Below are 27,098 nucleotides of genomic sequence, written 5' to 3'. Positions count from 1 at the left end.
TGCTGGCTTCTCTGGCATTCAGTCTGGGATGTATGAGGCAGAAAAGAAACCCAGGGAACTCATCATGTGTCCTTCCTTGGGTCCCAAGGTACTTGGCTGGCCTGCTCTCCCTCCACCTTTCAGAATCTACTTATTTATTTCATATTTAATGTCCAGGGTTTTTAACTGTGCTCAATGGGAAGAATAGGTAAAAGTTCGTCTACTCCATCTTCACTAAAGTGGAAGTCCCTGGAGGAGATTTTTTTTTTTAACATCTTTATTGGAGTATAATTGCTTTACAATGTTTTGTTAGTTTCTGCTGTGTAACAGAGAAAATCAGCTATATGTATACATATATTCCCATATCCCCTCCCTCTTGCGTCTCCCTCCCACCCTCCCTATCCCACGCCTCTAGGTGGTCACAAAGCACTGAGCTGATCTTGGAGATGTTTTTATAGTTCGGTGTTGAGTTTGTTTTTTGTCTTTTATTGAACTGTTTACAATGAGTATGTATTGCTTTTATAATTAACTAAAGCATATGCATACAATTGTCCTCCTCCCCCTCATCCCCAAAATACCTTTTGTTCATCACGATATTTACTGTTTTTCTACTGGGTATAGCCCAATGCATGATATCCTTCTGGGAAATGAGAGTAAAGCCATCCTCTCTGTGGTTTTTGCTGTTTGGAACTGAAGACATCCCAAGATGTTCCTTTCCAGCTTCAATTACAGAATCATAATTAAACATTTTAATTAAAAGTCAGCCTTCCTTAGCAAATGTGACCCATGGCTGGGAGTGAACAGCTCCCACAGCAGTGGCAAACTTCTTTTCCTTCTCTGACAGTTCTGTCAATATCTGTCTTCACCCGGCTTCACCTGCATGGCCTTGTGGTGCACAGACCCCTCGCTCAGCATTCACTAACTTCAGGGCATTCTGAATTTTAAACTGCCAGACTCAATTAAGAGAAGCAGATGGACTTAACCCTTAAGCACACCACCAGCTATGGAAAATAATATCATGGGCTGTGTGTGTGTGTGTGTGTGTGTGTGTGTGTGTGTGTGTTCAGCAGCAAATCAATATCTTTGGTATTATTTTGTGGATAAGATATGGGGGCTGCCTTTAGGAAGTTTGCAGATTAATGGACAGGAGACTCCAGATTATAATCTCTACAATGGGGCCCTAGGTTTAAGGCACACCTAACCGGAAAGGGCACCCCAAGGAGAGAGGATTGAAGAAACATCCTACTCCCAAAAAAGATCCCTTGTGTATAGAGACCAGATCTTATTCATGGACTATCTATCTTCTAAGGTACCTACCAATGAGCCTTAACTCCTAGAAAAGGCTCAGTAATTTTGCCTTATCTCATTTGACAAGAAAGCTCTATTCATTTGTCTACAGTTGGCCACCAGGTTCTATTTACACAAAGTTATATTCACAGTGGGAGGCATGGGGGCCTTTTGGAAAGGTCCTGAGGCAAAAACTACCAACTGGAAAGCACTGGCTACAAAGAATTTCACACCTGCCACTTCTTACACACAAGTGTACACTAGAACTGAGTGCTAAGGGTACAGAGGTTAAAGCAAAGGTATTTATGCTATTGTCATGTAGGCTTTTTCCTATTAAACATAAGATAATAAGCAATTTAAGCAAAACACAATGTTTGAGGATGCCAAATGGGTGGATAACTAGTCTCCAGATTCTGAATGAGCAAGACCAGAAAGCTGGCCTACTATAAACGTAGCCGTAGGATTTGGAAAGCTCTTGGCTGAGAGTACCCAAGTGCCCATTTTGCATATTCAGCAGCTGTTCTTTTAAATAAAATGCTAGCACACAAGTAAACCAGGAATTAAATCAGGGTTATTTTCACAGGATCCCTGCCATGTGTCCAATGCTGCACTTAATTCAGTAAGCCAAAGTAGAGGTATAAAATAAGGTAAAATACCTGGTTGCTTTGGTGTACACTCTGGATTATAACACCTAGAATCAGTTAGTATTTCAGGTCAATCTTCATCCTCCAAGTCAGTGTCTAACAGGGGGCATTGTTCAGGATCCTTGTTGATTCTTGTGGAGGCTGAGTGGAGGCTTCCACTGCTTTGTTGCCTTCCCTCAGTCCTCAGTTTCTCCATTGATAAAAGGTTTCCTAGCAAGTAGATGGTGCTGATGGTGAAGAGTGGGGTGGAGAGGTTTGGCTTGGTGATGTTGGTGAAGGTGATGATACTGGTGAATCCTCAGTTGCAATAAGGTAACCAGGATGGCAATCTGTGGGGGAAGTGGAGAATGTCACAAATGGTAGCTGTAGCTTGCTGAATGTGGCGTTCCAGGTTGGAGCGGTTGCCTAACTGCACATTGTTGGTGCTAGCTGTGGTACATCCACAGCTGCAATGAGTGTGGTATCCAATAGTGAGTAATAGGCAAAAGAGTGCAGTCAGAGGCAGCATGCCGCACTAACCCACTTAACAATATTTACAGGGTTCAAGATGCATAGTGGGTTCATCTCAGCAAAATAAACCTAGTGCCCTATAAATTTCTAATTCTTTTTTGTTGTTGGTTGTTCTCGGCACTCAAAGAAATCTATAGCTGGTATGACCATTACTGTCAATATCACCCCAAGCCTATTCACCCTGCACCATGCTAGGCTAAATTTGGGCATTAATAATAATGGTTCCATCATATACAGAGTAAATATCCATGTTATTTTTAGCTCTGCATCCAGTTTTGATACAATAGAAGATAGTATTCTTCACACCTGAAAATTTTATAGAGGGATCATATTATTTTCTTTAATTTGATGTAAATATGCTTTTTCCTCGGCCACCCAGTAGGTTTTATTAGTGGCAGGTGTTGTAATTTCACCTATATTATATGCACCTTTTGGTTTTTTAATTAATACTTTCCTTCTAACTTAGTGTTTGGGGTGCTACTAGTGATAATTTTTATTTCTGAGAGTGGTTGCAGTATTGATTTTCTAGTTGTTTTACCATTATCTTGCTGCTTCTCATATTGCTTTAGTCAAAGTTTTCATATCAAGATTGTTAGTAAGCAATCTAAGCTTTTGCTCAAACAAGCCATGACACCTTTCAATTGATCCAGAAACAGTTGTATGATAAGTGGAAGTGCCACATTATGCCCTGTTCTTTGGCCCAAACTTGTCCTATTTTCCTGTGAAGTGGGTTTGCTGGTTAGATTCTGTGATGATTGAAATTCCATAGCAGGCAATCCAATTTCCAATGCCCTGATGGTGGATTTTTTTATTACTTTTCCTGCAGAATTAGGGTAATCGTATTCCTGACCATGTGTCTACATTGGTGCCTGCACATATAGTTTAGTTTCAGATATAGGCAAGGGTCCTATATAATCAATTTGCATAATTTGGAAAGGTCTGTCAGCTTTGACCTTATCTGGAATATTAATTAATGACCTCCAAGCTTTAAACATTCAGCAATTATCTCACATTTTTAATTTGAAATTGGACATATTTGGTACATGCATACATGTTTCTTTTCTCTAACCATGTTTTAGTGCTATGTATACCAGCATGACCTTTTTGGTAATGTGTCCATATAAAAATTCTGTCAATTAGCATATCTATCTTTTCCTGCTTTACCTCCCATTGTTCCTTTGGTTTATGCTAAGTATATTTTGCACAGGGTCCTTTTTACCCATGAATCATTATGATTTTGTGAGATAAATCTTAGTTCTCCTGTGTTTCTGTTGCCTGTAAATACTGTAAATAATGTTGTTCTGTCTTGTGGGGGAATACAGCCTTTAGGATGATCTTTATAACTTGTTCTGTTGCTTCCAGATATAAGGGTGAGGGTGTCTGTCCCCTGTCATAAAGCATAGTCAATAGTCTTAATTTCATTATTGTATTAGTAGCTTCCCCTGCTGTTTCTCATTGAGATGTTTTAAGAGATAACATATTATGTATAGGCCTTCTAAATCTCCAGGCTGCTATTCACAAACAGTGATTTTTGTAAATTAGTATAATTTTTTCCAAATATTCTAAGGCGTTGATTAAATTTAGCATCAGTGGTGACTGGTCTGAGTTGCACAATATCTGCGAGGTGATCTCCTTCATGGGACTACTGCCTGCAGGGTCACCTCGCCCAGGCATGAACCAATGCTCCAAGGTCTGTGGAGAGGTATTTAGATCAGCAAAGTGTAACCTTGCCCAGACCCAACACTCTCAGTAAGTCCTCACCAACTCTTGGTATTTAAAGCCTAAACGTCCGCTAGCACAGTCGCACCTCCATGTGTTCTCATCACAAGCCCCCAGCAGTGCCCTTGCACAGCTGAGCTGAGTGCTTACTGATGACAACATCCTGACACAGCTTCCTCCAGGTAACCAACTTCATCCTTAGAACAAAACAACTTCATTCTTAGATCAAGACAAGTAGGTTGGAAATCATATCAAGCCAACACACAACATGGGGCCACTGGAGTTCACGATGAGCGGTCCTCCAGTGTAAAGGCAAGGGGAGGGGAGGCGGGTGGTCAGGGTGACAAAAGCTGACAACACCCAGCATTCCAGAGCCGACTCCCATTCAGGCTGTCTCCAGCATGACAGCTCCTTGGCTCCTGAGTTCGGGGATTAAAGTGGGGTTTTTGTGGTCTCCCAGGTCCGGGGCCCAGGCCAGCCCGGGTCTGTGATTCCAGCCTGCGCACTGCCTGCAGTCAGCCTGGGAGAGCATCCCAGCCTGCGCACGTGCACAGCGCTCCCTGGAACCTGCCTGGCCAGTCCAGTCCAGCTGCGGCCAGTGGGTTCAGAACCCACGCCCTCACATCTGATGCCACCATGGGGCGAGACCATTCCCCACAGCTGCGCCCATCTCGTCCTTGTCTTGGGAGGCTGGACACCTAGGTGGAATCACACTCCTTACTGCCCCATCTGATTCGGGGTCACGGGCTCCGGAAGGCAAGCTCACAGGTGAGCTCCTTAGTGCTCTTGTCTAGTCCCCTTAGTTGCTCCTGGTTCCTGTGACATCAGAAAGACCCTGGAACGCGTGGTCAGGTATTCGTCTTCGCCATTTCTGCTGTCTCCTGAGATCCATCTGGTCATCTCTTCCCACCTCTTCTCTGGTGTCCAGCCAGATTTCCCCTCTGGTGCAGCAAGGCGAAGGTTCAGGGAGCCTCTTCTAGGGAATTGGGTTGTGGTCCGGCCAAGCCCCTGTTGATACCTGAAATGCATTTCCTCTCAGTACAGGTGGTCAAATGACAATTTTCCCTGTGCGAGTTTCAGTGTGTAATAAAATCTGCAGTCTGTTAAATTGAAGAGGCTGCCAGGATGAATACAAAAGGAATAAGAGAAATGAGGGCTTCGGGGGTGGTGATTCACGGAAATGGTCACTGCTGTTGGCTTCAATTTAAAGTCGTATTTTTCAGCTTTCATTCTGATCCCTATGTGACATTAATTCTTCCGGAATGTTTTCTTTCGGCTGGGAATTCTGCTTATCAAACATGTATTTTAAAACAGAATGATTGGAGGAAATCCAATTTCATTGCATAGACTTTACTTTTTGAGTGGAATGTTTCTTTCCTGCATCCACCTTTATCTAGTTTATTATAAAAGAGAATCAATACCATACAGTGGTCTTTAACACAATATAGGGAAGGGTTTATTTTTTTTAATAAAAGTACGGAGGCTGAAAACTGTATACACAACAAATAGGATTGGCCATCACCCAGAACTGATCTCTCTTTTCGTAAGAGGTTTTATTTGGTTATTCCAGTTTATTCATGGGGAGGACTTGGAGAAGTGTGAGAAGTTCTAAAATGCTGTGCTTTAGAGTGTCATCCACTTTCACTAGGAAGAATGCAAAATGTTTCCCACTATTCCCCCTGGAAGCCTCTGGGCTTGGCTGGCATCAGGGCATCCAGGTCCAGGGTAACACACCAATTACTAGCCCTGGAGCCTGAAATGTCCCTGCACTGGTCCCAGTGACCACGGATGTTCAGCATTAGACGTTCTGAAACACCTGCCTCTACAGTGTTCTTGGAAGTCCTGGTGTTCTAAAGTATTTTCACATACTTAAATGAAATTAATTTATCCCACAAATATATGACAATCTGATTTTTAAAAGAGATGGAAAATTGCTATCTCACTGTTTTAATTTACATTTTCCTAATGACTAGGGAGGATGAGAATTTTTGTAGGATTATTGGCCATGTGTAGTTTCGCTGGAGACCCTTACCCATTTTTCAAATGCTTTCATTGACTTTTGCTTATTTTCAGATCTTTGAGGGAACTTGGTCCCAGTGCAACAGGAAGTCTTCTTATGGATATACTAGGTAGAATAATGGCCCCCATAGATGTCCAGGCCCTACTCCCTGGAACCAGTGATATGTTAGGTTATGTGTCAAAGGGAAATTAAAGTTTCAGATGAAGCTAAGGTTCCTAATCAGCTGACCTCAAGGTAGAGAGATTATCCTGGATTATCTGGGTGGATCCAACGTAATTTCAAGGGTCCTTAGAAGTGGAAGAGAGAGGCAGAGAGAGAGTCAGAGAGATGGCAGTGAGAGATGATAGACTCAGACAAACATTGCTGGCTTTGAACATGGAGGAAGGAAGAGGCCACAAGACAAGGAATGCAGGAGGCCTCTAGAAGCTGAGAAGGGCAAGAAAACAGATTCTCCCCTAGAGCTGCCTGAAGGGGATGCAACCCAATGACACCCATGTCATACATCTGACTTCCAGAACTGTAAGATAAAAAATTAGTGTTGTTTTAAGCCATTAAATGTATGTAATTTGTTACAGCAGTGAAAGGAAGCTAATACAGAGGATATTATGAGTGAATTCTATTTTTCAGACTTTACCCATCTCCAGCATTTCAGGGCTGCCTCGCTGGGGAGTGTTCTCCTAAATACAGATTATGCAATGACTCTTGGAGCCCCACCTTCCACACTGCTCAAGATTATCAAAGAGGCTCCCACCAAGTCCCATGCTTCTAACCACAGAATTACTGATGTTGTGGCTTCAGGTGAGGTGCTTACCCTGGAACCTTGTGAGAGAAGAATTTAATAGTCACATGTATGGACTCTAGTGTTGGAATGCCAGGGCTTAAGTCCCAGCCATGTCATTTATGAGCAAAGCAACTGAATTGACAATTATAGAATGCTAAACCTATCAATGACAGAGCACATATTAGTATTTAAAATACGAATGGAATATAAAATTTTATTATATGTGGAGTAGTAAATCAAGATTCAAACCATTTCAAAAACTGAAATCATTCCGACCATTTTCTCTGACCACATTGGAATTAAGTTAGCAATCAATAACAAAAATAAAATGGGAAGAAAATCCTCAGTTGCTTCAAAATTAAGCAATTAACTTCTAAATAACCCATGGGTCAAAGAAAATTACAGGTGGAATTTGAAAATATTTAGAGATGAAAGAAATTAAAAATATCATATTAAAATTTGTGGATGCAGCTTTAAAGAGCTCAGAAGAAAATATATAACCTTAAATGTACATATCAAAAAAGAAATAAAAAGGTAAAAATTACCTATCTAAGCTTCCATCTCAACATTCTAGAAAAACAGCAGCACGTTAAATCCAAAGAAAGTAAATGATATAATAAAGATAAGAGTAGGAAACAAAGAAATTAAGATACTTAGAATATGTTCTGTGGGCATATCATGTTAAATTATTTAAAATTACTTTACAAAATAGAAACAAGAAAATGATAGTAATGTATACATACAAAAGTATGAGAATGTGTTTGTTTGCTGGTCTACTACCATAGGTGGGTCTAGTGGTACAAAAACTGGTAATAAGATAACTTGATGAATTCATAGCATTGAAATCTCATTTTTTTAGGCTCTAACTAAATCCTAAATACTTATCATGCAAATTTGAAAATGTATAACTCAAACAATGTTTTCTGAAACAAGATGGTTATATAAGGAGAAACCTAGTCTTTATGCCTTACTTTGATTCTACTAATTGAAATAAGGTGGAAATTTGGAGATACCAAGACACAGAGATCAATCAATGGATCCCCCATTCTTTAAAAGAATAAGCATTGTTCAGATATTATTTTCACTGTAACCATCTGTCTGCTCAAGGTGTCATCCCTCTGAGTGATGGGACAGTGAAGGACAACGGTATGGCAAAGCCAGTATGGGATAGACACAGAGGGGTTTGCCTGCCACCAACACCCAAATTCTCTGGGCGTGACCCAGTGACTGCTCCAAAAAAGAGGGTGTTCTGACTCTTTTATGTTCTCTTTTGGGGCAGAAACCATGGGCCTTGGTGACATTCAGTCTTATCTCTGCAGTTTGAAATGAGTGTGGAGGAAGTTGAGTGCTCCTGGGGTTAACACCCATTTGGGAGTGAAAGGAACAGGATTGGACGGAAGGAGAAGTTGGGCTCCAATGGAGTAACAACAAAGGCCTGAGCCAGTCCCACAGGGAGCTCTGCCGCTGAGACATCTGTGCAGAGGCGGGAGAGGAGGACAAGCCTTGATAGCCCTGCGTGATTAGTCACTGGAGGCAGACTTACCATGGGAAGGGCTGCATCTTGGGCAGGGTACTTCAAGGGGTCAGCCTTAACCATTCCCAGCTGCAGGGAGAATAAAGCTCTTGTCCTGAAGACTTAAGTGCCCACAATACCCACTGCACCTTAATTAGGAAAAGTTTGGTGGAAACATCCCATTGCAACTTCTGTGTCACCTTTGGGACACAGAAGTCAAACACTTTTATACTTTGTAAAAGAAATATTAAAGAGCAAGTATTGGGACTTCCCTGGCAGTCCAGTTGTTAAGACTCCACACTTCCACTGCAGGGGACATGGGCTCAATCCTTAGTTGGAGAACTAACACGCTGCATGCCACACAGCGTGGCTTAAATAAATAAATAAATAAATAATAAAGAGGAGGTATTAAGCAGCTATGTAAATTGTGCACTTTACTTTTCCTCTCTGTGCCTCCATTTCCTCATACGTAAAATGAGGATAATAATACTACCAGCCTCTTAAGCTTGCTTTGAAGAATAAAAAAATTTAATACATTTAAGGTACTTTTTAAAAAAAATTCTTGTTTGTAGATAAATCCTCTTTGCTATTTTTCTGGACTACTTGGGCCTTTCCAAAGAACGCTTCTGCTTGTCAAATGTGTACATTGTGTTAGGAGCAAGAGACTCCCAGAACTTGGAGGACTTTTTCACCAGTTACCATAATTAACTTGGCTTTCACTTCAAAAGAAGGAAAGCTCTTGAGTGATAAAATCTGCAGGTCTCCTCAAGAGCTGCCAGAGCACCTGTAATAGTGTGACTGCTTCCAGAATGTTCACAGGGGCCAGCAGGCCTGAGTGGGGAGTCCAGTCTGTGGGCCAGAGACATCAGGGATCACAAATGCCCTACAGACAGCAGAACTTTGGCAGGGCTTCTTTTTTTTTTTTTTAAGAAGTAAAACTGTTTTAATTAGCAAATGACATGATGATGTATATAGAAGCTCCTAAGGACTCTACCAAAGAAAAGGCTACTAGAATTGACAAGTGAGTATAACAAGATTGCCTAAGATGCGATCAATATAAAAATCAATTGTATTTCTATGTACTAGTAACGAATAAAAGATAATAAATTTTTTAAGTATTTACAATTGCATCCCAAACTATGAAATGCTTAGAATTTAACAAACTGCCAGACCTGTGCACTGAAAACTATAAACATTGCTGAGGAATTAAAGAAGACCATTATGGAGAATGATACCACATTCATGGATTAGGGTACTCAATGTTAAAAGTTACCAATTCTCCCTAAATTGATCTATAGATTCCACACAGTCCTATTCAAAATCCCAGCAAGCTTTATTTTTGAGAAAAACTGACAACCTAATTTAAAAAGTTATAGGGAAATACAAAGGACTTAGAATAGCCAAAATAACTTGGCCAAAGAACAAAATTGGAATACTTACATTCCAAGATTTCCAACAAATCTACAGTAATGAAGACAATAGTATTGGTGAAAGGATTCATATACAGATAAATGGAGCAAAATAAATAGTTCAAAAGTAGACCATGCATTTATGGTCATTTGATTTTTTTTAATTAAAAAAAGTTTTTAATAATTTTTATTTGAGTATAGTTGATTTAAAATGTTGTGTTAGTTTCTGCTATACAGCAAAGTGAATCAGTTATACATATATCTACTCTTTTATAGATTCTTTCCCATACAGATCATCACAGAGTATTGAGAAGAGTTCTCTGTGATATACAGTAGGTCCTTATTAGTCATCTATTTTATATATAGTAGTGTGTATATGATTTTAAACATAATAATTTAGACAAAATAATTCAATGGGAAAGGAGAGTTTTTTCAACAAATGGTGTTGGAAAAACTGGAAGTATCTACAAATACACACACACAAAAATGTCCCCTGCACAGATACCAAGGACTACTGCAAACTAACTCTCATACAAGTATGGTTCACCTCCACATGTATAAAGAGGTTGTGATGAAGTCTCATGGTGTCCCTGGCACGTGGCAGGTGCTCAGCAAAGGTCTCTCAGCAATGACTACCACTGATGTTTATACAGCTTCTTAAACTGGTTGTTAATCTCTGCATTCCATTATGCTGTCTTTGGAATTTCTGCCCAAAATGACGTGACCAGTGGAAAGTACCAGCTCCCTGTGCTGAACCAGTCTCTGCAGCTACTCCTCACCTTCTCCCCCCTCATCCTCTCCACATGCTCTCCTTGCAGTGGAACACTCAGCTTTCTGAAAGAGAAATGCCTCCCTGATTTTTGTCCTGGGGTGTAAAACATCCCTGATGCTTCATACCCATGGTGGGAAGAGGAATTTACTTTACTGATACAGTGAAACCAAACATTTTTTCTCCCTCTGTGAGGTTCTCTTTTTAGCTGGATGGAAGAAAAGAAAGTTGACAGGAAATATTTAAATAGCAACTACGTTTCAGAGAAGGACTTTCATTGCTAAAAGCTGCCCCAGGCAAAGGCTGAGAGCAAGTTAATTTCCTGGGATTTATGATGCTGTATAAAACCTATAGTTGCACATCATGGCTTGCTAGATTAATTTTACTTCAGGAAGATATTGTGCATGGCTGGGGAACTGAAGCCTCACTCCCTTGATGAAACAGAAGGGCAGCTCTTCCTGGGAGCCTGCCCTCTGCAGCTTCGTGTCATCTATCTCTGCCAAGCTGGGAAACAAAAACTGCTCTAGGAGAAATGAGACAAAATAGACTGATATTCATTTTTATTTTCCCCTCCCCGATGTCGCACTCTCAACAACACTTGAAACATTTTCCATGACTTGCATATCTTAATAAACGAGTTGATTCATTGATTATATTGATATAGTCTCTGTTGATATACGTAATCTCCAAACTTGGGGATCCAGCTCCGATATTTGGGTTTCAGTGCAGTTTCCGAAGCTACATGACCATGGGGAATTCACTTAAACTTTCTGAGCTTTAGTTTCCTCCTCTGTATCATCTGAGGAATAATATCCTACCAGTTTTCCTTCTTGAGTTCGTTAGTGCAATAATTCCCACAAATATTTCTTATACAAAACTGAGCAACACATATTCAAGAAGTCAACACCACCTGTGGTGCGTGGCTACTAAGATGGTCCTCAGGATCCCTGCCTCTTGATATTCATGCCTTTGTGTAATAACCTCCCCTTGAGTGTAGACTGGACCTAGTGACCCACTTATAACAAACAGAATAAGGTGGGTGTACTAGTTTCCTAGGGCTGCTGTAACAAAGTGCCACAAATGGATGGCTTAAAACTATAGAAATTTATTCTCTCGCACTTCTGGAAGCTGGAAGATCTAAATCAAGGTGTCAGCAGGGCCATGCTCTCTCTGAAGGCTCTAGGGAAGGGTCCTTCTTTGTCCCTTCCTAGCTTCTAGTGGTTGCCAGTTCCAGTTATCCGTGGCATTCCTAGGCTTGTAGATGCATCACTCCAGTCTCTGCCGCCATCATCATAAAGGGCATAAAGAGTTTTCATTGTTATTCTGTGCTTTTCCTTTCTCTGTTTACATTTTCCTTATTTCTTGTGAGTTACTTGAACCATATTTTGAATTTTATTTTCATTTATCTCTAGTATTCTGTGGTTATATCCCTTCGTGTAACTCTTTTAGTGGTTGTTCTAGTTGTTTCATTCTATATGCATAACTCACCAAAGTCCACTGGTGTCAACATTTTACTAGTTCTAGTGGAGGGTAGAAACTTTACCTCTCTTTCTGTCCCATCACCTTCCCGCATTTATGCTATAACTGTCTTAGATAATTCCTCTACATACTCTGAGAATCACATTAACAGTGTTATAATTTTGGCTTTCATCATCAATTATAATTTAGGATACTAAGGAGAAGCAGGAAAATCTATTGCATTTACCCAGTTTTGCTCTTACCATGTTCCCGTGCTCCAAGATTCCTTCTTTTATCATTTCCTTTCTGTTTGCAGTACTTCCTTTATACAGTCTTTAGGGTTCTGTCTGTAAAGGGCAAATTATTTTAGCTCCTTTCATTTGTAAATGTCTTTGTTTCCCCTTCATTGTTGCAGGATGGTTCACTGGGTCTAGAAATCACACTCGAGATATTGCGCCTCTTCCTTTGTCCTTCCTGGTTTCAGGTGAGATGCCCTCTGTGATTCAAGTTGGTGTTCCTGGGACTTCCCTGGTGGCACAGTGGTTAAGAATCCACCTGCCAATGCAGGGGACACGGGTTCGACCCCTGGTCCGGGAAGATCCCACATGCCGCAGACCAACTAAGCCCGTGTGCCACAACTACTGAAGCCCGTGCACTTAGAGCCCATGCTCCGCAACAAGAGAAGACACCACAATGAGAAGCCCGCACACCATAACAAAGGGTAGCCCCCGCTCGCTGCAACTAGAGAAAGCCCATGCACAGCAATGAAGACCCAATGCAGCCAAAACTAAAACTAAAATAAAATAGATAAGTTTAAAACAACAACAACAACAACAACAAAACAAATTGGTGTTCCTCTATGGCTTCTTTCAAGAATTTTTTTCATTGTCTTTAGTTTTAAGAAGTGTAATTATGATGTGTTTTGGTATAGATGTATTTGGATTTATCTTTGGACTTCATTCAGTTTTCTGAATCTGTGGGTTTATGGTTTTTGCCAAATTGGGACATTTACAGCCATTATTTCTTTGAATACTTTTTCAGCCTCACTCTGTTTCTCTTCTCCTTCTGGAAATCCAGCAACACAGATATTGCATCTTCTGTTATAGTTGCATAGGTCTCTGAGGCTCTGTGCATTTTTTTAAGGTAAATAGCCTCAATAGAAATAGTCTCAGTTGTTCTGATTGGGTAATTTCTACTGTTTTATCTTCAAATTCACTGATTCTTTTTTCTATCAAATCCATTCTGCTGTTGTACCCATCCAGTGAGTTTTTAACTTCTGGCATTGTATTATTCAGTTTTAAAATTCTGTTTGGTTCTTCTTTATATCTTCTATTTCTTTGCTGGGATATTTCTATTTCTTTGCTGAGACTTTCTGCTTTTTCACTTGTTTCAAGTTTGCTTATAATTTCTGATTGAAGCATTTTTATAATGGCTGCTTTACAGTATTTCTTAGATAATTCTAACATCTCTGTCATCTCAGTATTAATATCTCTTGATTATCTTTTCTCCATTCAGTTTGAGATCTTTAAAACCTGGGCATTTTGGAATATATGACTCTAAATTTTGTTTAAATCTTGTTTCTGCTGTCCTCCTCTTGACTCCACCCTGGTGGTAGGACTTCCCCATTAGTGCCAGGTCAGGGTGTAAGCCTAGGTTCTCCATTTGGCCCCCAATGACAGCCGGAGTATGAAGGAACACTTGTTCCTCTTGAGAAAGGGTGGGAGTTCAGGCTCCCCACTGGGTCTCTTCTGATACTTTCTCAATGGGGGAGGGGCACCTTTTTACTGCTCCCCGCATCACCTTCCCTGACACCAAGAAGGTAGGGGTCAACCTCATTACCACTGGGTGATGGTGAAAATCCTGACTGTCCACTAGACCTCCCCTGATAACATCTCAACATGGATTCATTGCAACCTGGCAAGAGAGGAAGTCCAGGGTTTCCACTTGGCTTTTGCTGATATTTGGGTGTGGGGGAAAAGTTTTCTCTGTAGTGTTTGCCTGGAGTGGAGCAGCTATTATATAAAAGTTTTCTGTCTTGCTAGGCTGTTCCTTTCCTTGTTCTTTGGGTGATGAAAGCAGGACTTTTCTTGGGACCACATTGTGCTCATTGGTGTTTCTGAATCACCAGCTACTTCAGTTATAAGCCTGGTGTATATGAGGCAAAATATAAAATTCAGGGAATTTATCTTTATGTTTTCCATGGGTCCTGAGGTTCCTATGACATGCAGTCTTCTCTCCACCTTTCAGAGTCTCCTTATATTTTTTAAATATATAATGTTCTGAGTTTTTCACTGTACTCAGAGGAAGGAATCAGGAAATGTACATAAACTCAATCTTCTAGGAAACAGAAGTTCCTCGCTCCAAAGAGTTTTTATACATAAATAGTTCAGTTTAAATACAAAACTTTATACTTTGTACTAAAAAGTTTTTAAGATGTTTTTAAAATTTTTAGCAAAATAACACTATATATATATTGTGATTTATAGTAAGAGATATATATTAGGTCTTTGTCCTCATTTCTGGCACAATGCTCCTAAAATCCTTGGAATTTCTTAAGTGATGAAATGGATAAAGGTATCTTTTGTTATGTTAATGTGGTGACTTTGGAATGCCCCTCACCACCTAAGGATGGGAACTGGTCACCAGAGGAACCAGCTATGGGATTAGAGGTTTGGAACTTTCACTTCCATCCCCTTGACCTCCTAGGAGGGGAGAGGGGCTGGAGGTTGAATCAGTCGCCAATGGCCAATGATTTAATCTTGTCCATGTAAGGAAGCCTCCATAAAAACCCAAAGGGACAGGGTTCAGAGAGTTTCCATGCTGGGAAAAACATGGAAATGCGGAGAGATGGTACACCTGGAGAGGGCATGGAAGCTTATGCCCCTGCCCCATACCTTTCTGGCTGTCCCTGAAATATCCTATTTTTTCCATATTTTTTTATTTTTTAAATTGAAATATAGTTGATATACAATATAATATAAATTACAAGTGTACAATGTGGTGAGTCACAATTTTTAAAGGCTATCCACTCATAGTTACTACAAAATACTGGCTATATTCCCTGTGTTGTGCAATACATTCTTGTAACTTTTATTTTATACATAATAGTTTGTACCTCTTAATACCCCACCCTTATCTTGCACCCCTTTCCCTCCCCTCACTGGTAAACACTAGTTTCTTCTCTATATCTGTAAGTCTGTTTCTTTTTTGTTACATTGGTTGTATTTTTTTAGATTCCACATATAAGTGATATCATACACTATTCGTCTTTCTCTGTCTGATTTATTTCACTTAGCATAATACCTTCCAGTTCCATCCATGTTGTTGCAAATACAGAATATCATTCTTTTCTATGGATGAGTAGTTCTCTCTCTCTCTCTCTCTCTCTCTCTCTCTCTCTATATATATATATATATATATATATATATATATATATACATATATATATATATATATATATATATATATATATATATCTCACATTTTCTTTATCCATTCTTCTGTTGATTTATGCTTAGGTTGCTTCCATATCTTGACAATTGTAAATAACTCTGCTATATGAACATTATGGTGCATGTGTCTTTTTTTTAACATCTTTATTGGAGTATAATTGCTTTACAATGTTGTGTTAGTTTCTGCTGTATAACAGAGTGAATCAGCTATGTGTATACATATATCTTCATATCCTCTCTCTTGTGCCTCTCTCCCACCCTCCCTATCACCACCCTCTAGGTGTTCACAAAGCACTGAGCTGATCTCCCTGTGCTATGCAGCACCTTCCCACTAACTATGTGTTTTACATTTCGTAGTGTGTATATGTCAGTGATACTCTCTCACTTCATCCGAGCTTACATTTCCCCCCAGCACCGTGTCCTTGAGTCCATCACTACGTCTGCGTCTTTATTCCTGTCCTGCCCCTAGGTTCATCAGAACGAATTTTTTTTAGATTCTATACATATGTGTTAGCATACGGTATTTGTTTTTCTCTTTCTGACTTACTTCACTCTGTATGACACACTCTAGGTCCATCCACCTAGTTACAAATAACTCAATTTCATTTCTTTTTATGCTGAGTAATATTCCATTGCATATATGTGCCACATCTTCTTTATCCATTCATCTCTCAGTGGGTACTTAGGTTGCTTCCATGTCCTGGCTATTGTAAAGAGTGCTGCAATGAACATTGTTGTACATGTAACTTTTTGAATTATGGTTTTCTCAGGGCATATGCCCAGAGGTGGGATTGCTGGGTCATAAGATAGTTCAATTTTTATTTTTTTAAGGAACATCCATACTGTTCTCCACAGTGGCTGTATGAATTAACATTCCCACCAATAGTGCAAGAAGGTTCCCTTTTCTCCACACGCTCTCCAGCATTTGTAGATTTTCTGATGATGGCCATTCTGACTGGTGTGAAGTGATACCTCATTGTAGTTTTGGTTTGCATTTCTCTAATAATTAGTGATGTTGAGCAGCTTTTCATGTGTCTCTTGGCCATCTGTATGTCTTCTTGGAGAAATGTCTATTTAGGTCTTCTACCCAATTTTTGATTGGGTTGTTTGTTTTTTTGATATGGCGCTGCAAGAGCTGCTTGTATATTTTGGAGATTAATCCTTTGTCAGTTGCTTCATTTGCAAATATTTTCTCCCATTCTGAGGGTTGTCTTTTCCTCTTTTTTATGGTTTCCTTTGCTGGACAAACGCTTTTAAAGTTCATTATGTCCCATTTGTTTATTTTTGTTTTTATTTCCATTTCTCTAGGAGGTGGGTCAAAAAGGACCTTAGTGTGATTTATGTCACAGAGTGTCTGCCTATGTTTTCCTCTAAGAGTTCTATAGTGTCTGGCCTTACATTTAGGTCTTTAATCCATTTCGAGTTTATTTTTGTGTATGGTGTTAGGGAGTGTTCTAATTTCATTCTTTTACATGTAGCTGTCCAATTTTCCCATCACCGCTTATTGAAGAGGCTCTCTTTTCTCCATCGTATATTCTTGCCTCCTTTATCAAAGATAAGGTGACCATATGTGTGTGGGTTTATCTCTGGGCTTTCTATCCTGTTCCATTGATCCATGTTTCTGTTTCTGTGCCAGTACCACACTGTCTTGATTACTGTTGCTTTGTAGTATAGTCTGAAGTCAGGGAACCTGATTTCTCCAGCTCCATGTTTCTTTCTCAAGATTGCCTTTGCTATTTGAGGTCTTTTGTGTTTCCATACAAACTGTAAACATTTTGTTCTAGTTCTGTGAAAAATGCCAATGGTAGTTTGATAGGGATTGCATTGAATCTGTAGATTGCTTTGGGTAGTATAGTCATTTTCACAATGTTGATTCTTCTGATCCAAGAACATGGTATATCTCTCCATCTGTTTATATCATCTTTAATTTCTTTCATCAGTGTCTTATAGTTTTCTGCATACACGTCTTTTTTCTCCTTAGGTACACTTATTCCTAGATATTTTATTCTTTTTGTTGCAGTGGTAAATATGAATGTTTCCTTAATTTCTCTCTCATATTTTTCATCATTAGTGTATAAGAATGCAAGAGATTTCTGTGCATTAATTTGGTATCCTGCTATTTTACCACATTCACTGATTAGCACTAGTAGTTTTCTGGTAGCATCTTTAGGATTCTCTCTGTATAGTATCATGTCATCTGCAAACAGTGACAGCTTTAATTCTTCTTTTCCGATTTGGATTCCTTTTATTTCTTTTTCTTCTCTGATTACCGTGGCTAAAACTCCCAAAACTATGTTAAACAATAGTGGTGAGGGTAGGCAATCTTGTCTTCTTCCTGACCCTAGAGGAAATGGTTTCAGTTTTTCACCACTAAGAATGATGTTGGCTGTGGGTTTTTCATGTAAGGCCTTTATTATGTTGAGGTAAGTTCCCTCTATGCCCACTTTCTGGAGAGTTTTTATCATAAATGGGTGTTGAATTTTATTGAAAGCTTTTTCTGCATCTATTGAGATGATCATATGGCTCTTATCCTTCAATTTGTTAATATGGTGTATCACACTGATTTACATATATTGAAGAATCCTTGCATTCCTGGGATAAACCCCACTTGATCATGTTGTATGACCCTTTTAATGCGTTGTTGGATTCTCTTTGCTAGTATTTTGTTGAGGATTTTTGCATCTACATTCATCAGTGATACTGGTCTGTAGTTTTCTTTTTTTGTGACATCTTTGTCCGGTATTGGTATCAGGGTGATGGTGGCCTCATAGAATGAGTTTGGAGTGATCCTCCCTCTGCTATATTTTGGAAGACTTTGAGAAAGGTGTTAGCTCTTCTCTAAATGTTTGATAGAATTTGCCTGTGAAACCATCTGGTCCTGGGCTTTTGTTTGTTGCAAGATTTTTAATCACAGTTTCAATTTCAGTGCTTGTTATCGGTCTGTTCAAATTTTCTATTTCTTCCTGGTTCAGTCTTGGAAGGTTGTACTTTTCTAAGAATTTTGTCCATTTCTTCCAGGTTGTCCATTTTATTTGCATATAGTTGCTTGTACTAGTCTCTCTTGATCCTTCGTATTTCTGCTGTGTCAGTTGTTACTTCTCCTTTTCATTTCTAATTCTGTTGATTTGAATGTTCTCTCTTTTTTTCCTGATGAGTCTGTCTCATGATTTATCAATTTTTTTTATCTTCTCAAAGAACCAGCTTTTAATTTATTGATCTTTGCTATTGTTTCCTTCATTTCTTTTTCATTTATTTCTGATCTGATCTTTTTGATTTGTTTCCTTGTGCTAACGTTGGGGGTTTTTTTATTGTTCTTCTTCTTTCTCCAATTGCTTTAAGTGTAATGTTAGGTTGTTTATTTAAGATTTTTCTTTTTTATTGAGGTAGGATTGTATTGCTATAAACTTCCCTCTTAGATCTGCTTTTGCTTCAACCCATAGATTTTGGGTTGTTGTGTTTTCATTGTCATTTGTTTCCAGGTATTTTTTTAATTTCCTCTTTGATTTCTTCAGTGATCTCTTGGTTATTTAGTAGCGTATTGTTTAGCCTCCATGTGTTTGTAGTTTTTACAGTTTTTTTTCCTGTAGTTGATATCTAATCTCATAGTGTTATGGTCGGAAAAGATACTTGATATTATTACAATTTTCTTGAATTTACCGAGGCTTGATTTGTGACCCAAAATACGATCTATCCTGGAGAATGTTCCACGAGCAGTTGAGAAGAAAGTGTATTTTGTTACTTTTGGATGGAATGTCCTATAAATATCAATTAAGTCTACCTGGCCTAATATATCATTTAAAGCTGTGTTTCCTTATTTATTTTCATTTTGGATGATCTGTCCATTATTGAAAGTGAGGTGTTAAAGTCCCCTACTATTATTGTGTTACTGTGGATTTCCCCTTTTATGTCTCTTAGCATTTGCCTTATGTATTGAGGTATTCCTATATTGGGTGCATAAATATTTACAATTGTTATATCTTCTTCATGAGTTGATACCTTGATCATTATATAGTGTCATTTTTGTCTCTTGTAATAGTCTTTATTTTAAAGTCTATTTTGTTTGAAATGAGAATTGCTACTCCAGCTCTCTGTTGAGTTCCATTTGCATGGAATATCTTTTTCCATCCCCTCACTTTCAGTCTGTATATGTCCCTAGGTCTGAAGTAGGTCTCTTGTAGACAGCATATATATGGGTCTTCTTTTTGTATCCATTCAGCTAGTCTGTGTCTTTGGGTTGGATCTTTTAATCCATTTACATTTAAGGTGATTATCAATATGTATGTTCCTATTACCATTTTCTTAATTGTTTGGGGTTTGTTTTTGTAAGTCTTTTCTTTCTCTTTTGTTTTACACCTAGAGAAGTTCCTTTAGCCTTTGTTGTAAAGCTGGTTTGGTGGTACTGAATTCTCTTAGGTTTTGCTTGTCTGTAAAGTTTTTAACTTCTCCATTGAATCTGAATGAGATCCTTGCTGGGTAGAGTAATCTTGGTTGTAGGTTTTTCCCTTTCATCACTTTAAATATGCCCTACCACTCCCTTCTGGCTTGCAGAGTTTCTGCTGAAAGATCAGCTGTTAACTTTATGGGGATTCCCTTGTATGTTATTTGTTGCTTTTCCCTTGCCGCTTTTAATATTTTTTCTTTGCATTTAATTTTTGATAGTTTGATTAATATATGTCTTGTGTTTCTCCTTGAATTTATCCTGTATGGGAGTCTCTGTGGTTCCTGGACTTGACTGATAATTTCCTTTCCCATATTAGGGAATTTTTCAACTATAATCTCTTCAAGTATTTTCTCAGATCCTTTCTTTTTCTATTCTTCTTCTGGTACCCCATAATTCAAATGTTGGTGTGTTTAATCTTGTCCCAGAGGTCCTGAGACTGTCCTCAATTCTTTTCATTCTTTTTTCTTGATTCTTCTCTGTGGCAGTTATTTCCACTATTCTATCTTCCAGGTCACTTATCCGTTTTTCTGCCTCATTTATTCTGCTATTGATTCCTCTAGAGAATTGTTAATTTCATTTATTGTGCTCTTCATCATTGTTTGTTTGCTCTTTAGTTGTTCTAGGTCCTTGTGAAACTTTTCTTATATTTTCTCCATTTTATTTCCAAGATTTTGGTTCATCTTTACTATCATTACTCTGAATTCTTTTTCAGGTTGACTGCCTATTTCCTCTTCATTTGTTTGGTCTGGTGGGTTTTTACCCTGCTCCTTCCTCTGCTGCATATTTCTTTTTCTTCTCATTTTTTTTTAATTTACTGTGGTTTCATTCTCCTTTTTGTAGTCTGCAGGTTTGTAGTTCCTGTTATTTTTGGTGACTTTCTCCAATGGGTGATGTTGGTTCAGTGCCCTGTGTAGGCTTCCTGGTGAGGGGGATTGGTGCCTGTGTTCTGGTGGGTGGCCTGGTTCTTGTCCTTCTGGTGGGCAGGGCTGCATCCAGTGGTGTGTTTTGGGGTGTCTGTGAACTTAGTATGACTTTAGACAGCTTCTCTGCTAATGGGCGAGTTTGTGTTCCCATCTTGCTAGTTGTTTGGCATGGGACATCCACTGCTGGAGTTTGCTGGCCATTGGGTGGAGCTGGGTCTTAGTGTTGAGATGGCAATCTCTGGAAGAAATCTTGCTGATTAATATTACGTGGGGTTTGGAGGTCTCTGGTGGTCCAATGTGCTGGACTCAGCTTTCCCACCTCGGAGGCTCAGGCCTGACACCCGGCCGGAGCACTAAAAGACCCTGCCAGTTATATGGCTTAGAAGGAAAGGAAGAAAAAGAAACCGAAAAGACAGAACTCCAAAACAAATGGTAAAAGCAAAACTAAACAGACAAAATCACAAAAGGAACATACACACACACACACACACACACACGCACACACTCATAAAAAGAAACAAACAAACAAACAAAAATATCTAAAAAGAAAAGGAACAGAGAGAACCCTAGAACAAATGGTAAAACAAACCTAAACAGACAAAGTCACACAAGGAAACATACACACACACTCACAAAAAGAGAAAAAAAAAAAAAGGAAGAGAGGAACCAAACCAATAAAAAAACCCACCAATGAAAACATGCACTAAAAACTAAACTAAGATAAACATAAAACCAAAATCAAATCAGATGCAGAAAGCAAACCCCAAGTCTACAGTCACTCCCAAAGTCCACCGTCTCAATTTTGGGGACATTCATTATCTATTCAGGTATTCCACAGATGCAGGTTTATCAAATTGATTGCAGGGATTTAATCCACTGTTCCTGAGGCTGCACAGAGAAATATCTCTTTATCTTCTTTTATCTTCTTTGTTCACACCCCTCCTGGGGTTCAGATTTGGTTTTGACCCCGCCTCTGCATGTAAGCCCCCCTCAGGCATCTGTTCCCTGCCCAGACAGGAGGGGGTTAAAGCAGCAGCTGATTAGGGCCCTCTTGCTCACTCAGGCTGGGGAGAGGGAAGGGTATGTCAGTCATAATTGGAATGCGGGGTGAGTCTCTAGTGACAGAACCTGGCATGAAATTGCAACGGCATGCGGTGTGCCATGTGTTCTCCCAGGGAAGTTGTCCCTGGATCACAGGACCCCAGCAGTGGTGTGCTGCACAGACTCCTGGGGGGTGTTGGTAGTGACCTGTGCTTACGCATAGGATTCTTGGTGGCAGCAGTTGCAGCAGTAGCGGTCCATACCCGTCTATGGCATCCAAGATGATAGCCGTGGCTCGCGCTCCCATCTCTGGAGCTTGCTTAGGTGGTGCTCTGCCATCTGTGGACACAAAGAGCAGGAAGCCCCTCTCCTCATGCACCCAGAAACAATGGTGTCTTGCCTCTCTGGCAGGTTCAGACTTTTTCCCAGACTCCCTCCTGGCTAGCTGTGGTGCACTAGCCCCCTTCAGCTGTCTTCACACAGCCAACCACAGTCCTCTCCCTGGGGTCTGGCTTCTGAAGCCCTAGCCTCAGTTCCCAGCCCCCATGTGCCCCAGCGGGTGAGCAGACAAGCATCTCAGGCTGTTGAGTGCTGGTTGGCACTGATCCTCTGTGCAGGAATCTCTGTACTTTGCCCTCTGCACCCCTGTTGCTGTGCTCTTCTCTGTGGCCCCAAAGCTTCCCCTGCCCTATCCCCACAAGTGAAGGGGCTTCCTAGTGTGTGGGAACTTTTCCTCCTTCACAGCTCCCTCCCAGAGGTACAGGTCCTGTCCCTATTCTTTTGTCTCTGTTTTTTCTTTTTTCTTTTGCCTCACCCAGGTACATGGGGATTTTCTTGCCTTTTGGGAAGTCTGAGGTCTTCTGCCAGTGTTCAGTAGGTGTTCTGTAGGAGCTGTTCCACATGTAGATGTATTTGTGGGGAGGAAGGTGATCTCCATGTTTTACTCTGCCATCTTGAAGGCCTCCGCATGTATCTTTTTGAATTAGTGTTTTTGGTTTTTTTGGATATATACCCAGGAGTAGAATTGCTGGATCATATGGTAGTTCTATTTTTAGTTTTCTGAGAAACCTCCAAACTGTTTCCCATAGTGGCTGTACCAATTTACTTTCCCACCAACAGTGTAGGAGGGTTCCCTTTTCTGCACAGCTTTGCCAACATTTGTTACTGTCTTCTTTTTGAGGATAGCCATTCTGATGGGTGTGCAGTGATAACTCATTGTGGTTTTATTTTTTTCTGCTTAACGTTGAGCATCTTTTTATGTGCCTGTTGGCCATCTGCATGTCCTCTTTTGAAAAATGTTCCTGAGTTATATCCTTTTTTATAATAAACCAGTAATCTACTAAGTAATAAACCAGTAATCTCTGAGTTCTGTGAACTGCTCTAGAAAATCCATCAAACCTGAGGAGGGGGTCATGGAAACCTTTAATCTATAGCTGGTCAATCAGAAGGACAAGTAATAACTTGGGCTGGTGACTCGCATCTTAATTTGGGGGGTGGGTGGGAGGGACATTCTTGTAGGACTGAGCCCTTATCCTATGGGATCTGATGCTATCACCAGGTAGATAGTGTCAGAATTGAGCTGAATGGTAGGACACCCAGCTGGTGCCCAAGAACTGCTTGATGTTGTGTGGGAGCCCACCCTGCCTCCACACGTTAAAATTGGTGATCAGAACACCAAAAGAATATATCTTCTATAATTTTATTTCTCATCTAGGAGGAAAAATAAGAAGAGGCCAGGGAATGAAAACCATGCTCAAAATAAAATCCATAGCTCTAGGCATGCCAAAGATAGGTCACAGATTTGCTTTATAGTTTCCTTGCAGACATTGCAACAAGTGAGATAAATTTCATTAGATGTTCATGGTATTTATAAACTAACAATAACTCTTTAAGTTGGAAGGGGTATCTTGATATTCTCCAGACTTGTGGACCTCTAGAAATTTCACTGAGGTGTAGGCAAGATACTGCAGGGCACACCTTCTTTCCAAATGTTTATAGAACATTTACCAGGAAAGACTATCGGTTGGGCTTTACAATAAATCTTAGTATATAATAATATTAATATATAATATTATAATAATGTAATAGTATAAGCACTGAGGTATATCCTCTGACACAATGGAATTACATTCAGAATCAATGACATGTAGATATCAAGAAGAAGCTCCAATATTGGAAATTAAACACCAGACTCCTATATAACCATAGGACAATGAAAAATTCACAAAAGAAATTAGAAAGTACTTCCATACTGAATCACAAATGTAAATAAAACAGGTGTATATTTGGGTAATTCTGCTAAAGAATTGCTCATCAGAAAATGTATAGCTTTAAATGCCTACACTAAAAAGAAGAAAAATCTAAAAAGTCTACTACTGTATGATTCCATTTATATGACATTATGAAAAAGACAAAACTATAGCAATTTAAAATAGATTTCCAAACCTTGCCAGAGGTTTGGAAAGTAGGAACAGATGATTAGGTAAAGTAAGGGGATTTTTTTTAGAGTTATGAGGTTATTCTGTATGATACTCTAGAGGTAACCCTATGTATAAGTTAGCATCCATAGAACTTTCAAGCACAAAGAGTTAACCTCACTATATGCAAATAAAATTTTAATTAAAAGGTCAGAGATTCCCAGGATAAAATATAGACCATGGCAAATTAATCTTACTTCACTGTAACTGTATGGCACAACTTCACTGAAGGGGATAGGAAGAAAGGATGTTGATCTAACTTTTTAAATAAAAACACAGACTGTAAGACTAAAGACAAAAGGAACTGTATAGAAGCACTGTACTCTAGTTGGTAAAATTGTGTCTTATGGAGATATGGGTTAACAATTCTGAAACCACTATACTTGTATACTAATATTGCATGAATAAGCAAATGGATAAAAAGTAGTGGAAGCCAGTTTCCTTGCTGCTGGAGTAGGGCATTACAGATAAGCAGGGTGGGAAGGCTAGAATGATAAAGTGACACTATTCTAGAGTGGGAGACATCAGTATGAACTCAAGTTTAGCTTAATATAGAAGCAACAATAATCCAGAGGTAGGGAGCACACCTGGTACACAGACTTTGGTTTCTACTACCATTCTCCAATAAAAAGGAACAAGGGCTCCTTGGAGAAATGACTAAGTCTAGATTTGAGACAAGGAACATAATGAACCTTGAGCATATTGTAGTGCCAGAGAGTAAAGAAGTGCTCAAAACATGCACACACATACACACTCACATGCGTGTGCACACACACACACACACACACAAAGAAACAAAGAAATATAGTAACCAACTGAAAGAGCCCCCAATGGGCAAACCTGGAACAAATGGAGCAATAAAATAAGTAACATTGTACTTATAACCCAAGTAACATAGTTTATAACCCAAAGTATAAAATTAATACCCTTGAATCCATACTGATGTCAATGATTGAATCCATAAGTGACTGAGGGACAATAGACAAATCTCCCATACAGGAGAATCCCAAACAAGTTTGTAGATACTCCTCCTCAAGGAGACAGGGTGCAGGTCCCCACCCCTTACCTGCAGGCTCTGCATAGTGATCACTTTCCAAAGAGTACAGTATGGAAAAGGGAGAAAAGAATAACTTAGCAGCAGAAAAATCCGACTAACAGTACCTCAGCCAGGAGATCAAGGTTAACATCAAGTGATAACTCATGTTGAGAGCGTATACCCTTGATATAATGTTTGGGAATGGCACTTTACTTACATGATCTTCCTCCTAAAAACCCATAACTCAGTATAACCATCAAAACCACATCAGACAAAACCCAGTTAATGGACATAATACAAAATACCTGACCAGTACTCCTCAAAACTGCCAAGGTCATCTAAACAAGAAAAGTCTAAGAAGCTATTACATGTGTGAGAAGCCTGCGGATACATGGCAACTATATGTAATGTGAGCTCTTGGCTGGGATCCTGGAAGAGAAAAAGACAGTAAGTAAAAACTAAGGAAATCTGAATAAAGCAATGATTTTAGTTAATAGCAATGTACCAATATCAGTCAAAGTTATATCACATATATCTTAGTAATATAAGATCTTAAGAACGGGAGAAACTGGTCGCAGAGTATACGAGAACTTTGCACTCTTCACCTTTTCTGTAAATTTCAAACTATTCTAAAATAATATATTTTTAAAACAGAAGATATGATTAACATCAATTACCTAAGTTTCTACCTTAATAAACTGAAAAAAAGACTGGCCTAACCCAACTAAGTAGAGGAAAGAAACTATAAATATAGGAACATAAATAAATGAAATAGAAAACAAAATATAGAGAAAGTTAAAAGCCCCAAAAGTTGTCTCTTAGAAAAATTAAATTGATAAACTCCTATCTAGAAAATCAGGAACAAAAGCACAAAGTACCTGTATCATGAATGAAATGTTTTCATAAACCCCAAATATTAAAAGGACAATAAGGTAATATGTGATGACTTTATGTCAATAATTTTGATAACATAGATAAATGGAAATTTTTCTTGAAAAATACAACCTAACAAATTTAACAAAGAAAAAATCTAAATCTATATCTATTAAATAAATTAAATTTATAAAATAACTTCCCACAAAGAAAACTAAAGGCCCAGATGGTAAATTCTATTGAACATGCAAAGAAGAATTAATAGCAATGTTATACAAGTGCTCTATGAAAATAGAGAAGCAGGGAAGTTTTTCCAACTTACTTTATAGAGCCAATATACACCTGGTATAGAAACTGAACAAAATCATTATAAGAAAAGAAAATTATAGACCATATTTCTCATAAGCATAGGTGCAGAAGTCCTCTATGAAATATTAGCAAGTCTAATCCAGTAATACATAAACATATACTGCATCATGACTGAATAGAGTTTATCCTAAGACTGTGAGGTTGGTTCACAATTCAAGAAAAAAAATCAATGTAATTCACTACCCTAAGAGAATAAAAGAGAAAAGTCATATTATCACCTTAATAGATTCTGGAAAATCATTTGGCAAAATTCAACAACTTTTTTAATAAAAACTTTTATCAAACTTGGAATGGAAAAGTACTTTCTAACCCTGAAAAAGAGCTAAGATATACTTACAGCTAAAATTATACTTCAAGATGAGACACTGAATGTTATCCCCCTAAGGTTTGGAAAAAA

The 27,098-nt window shown here is 39.0% G+C and overlaps 1 long non-coding RNA gene across 1 annotated transcript; it reads right to left on the bottom strand.

The window, feature by feature from the left end:
- Positions 1 to 9,363: 9,363 nt before the first annotated feature.
- Positions 9,364 to 23,445, bottom strand: LOC309662711. The gene is made up of 2 exons (XR_014264907.1): positions 10,251 to 23,445; positions 9,364 to 10,127 (listed from the first exon to the last, which is right to left on the bottom strand). It is a non-coding gene; the product is annotated as an uncharacterized lncRNA (long non-coding RNA).
- Positions 23,446 to 27,098: the final 3,653 nt, after the last annotated feature.

Source organism: Balaenoptera physalus, assembly GCF_965194825.1.
Source record: "Balaenoptera physalus genome assembly, chromosome: 6".
In the NCBI taxonomy this organism is placed as follows: domain Eukaryota; kingdom Metazoa; phylum Chordata; class Mammalia; order Artiodactyla; family Balaenopteridae; genus Balaenoptera; species Balaenoptera physalus.
This window is presented reverse-complemented; position numbering and strand designations above follow the sequence as displayed.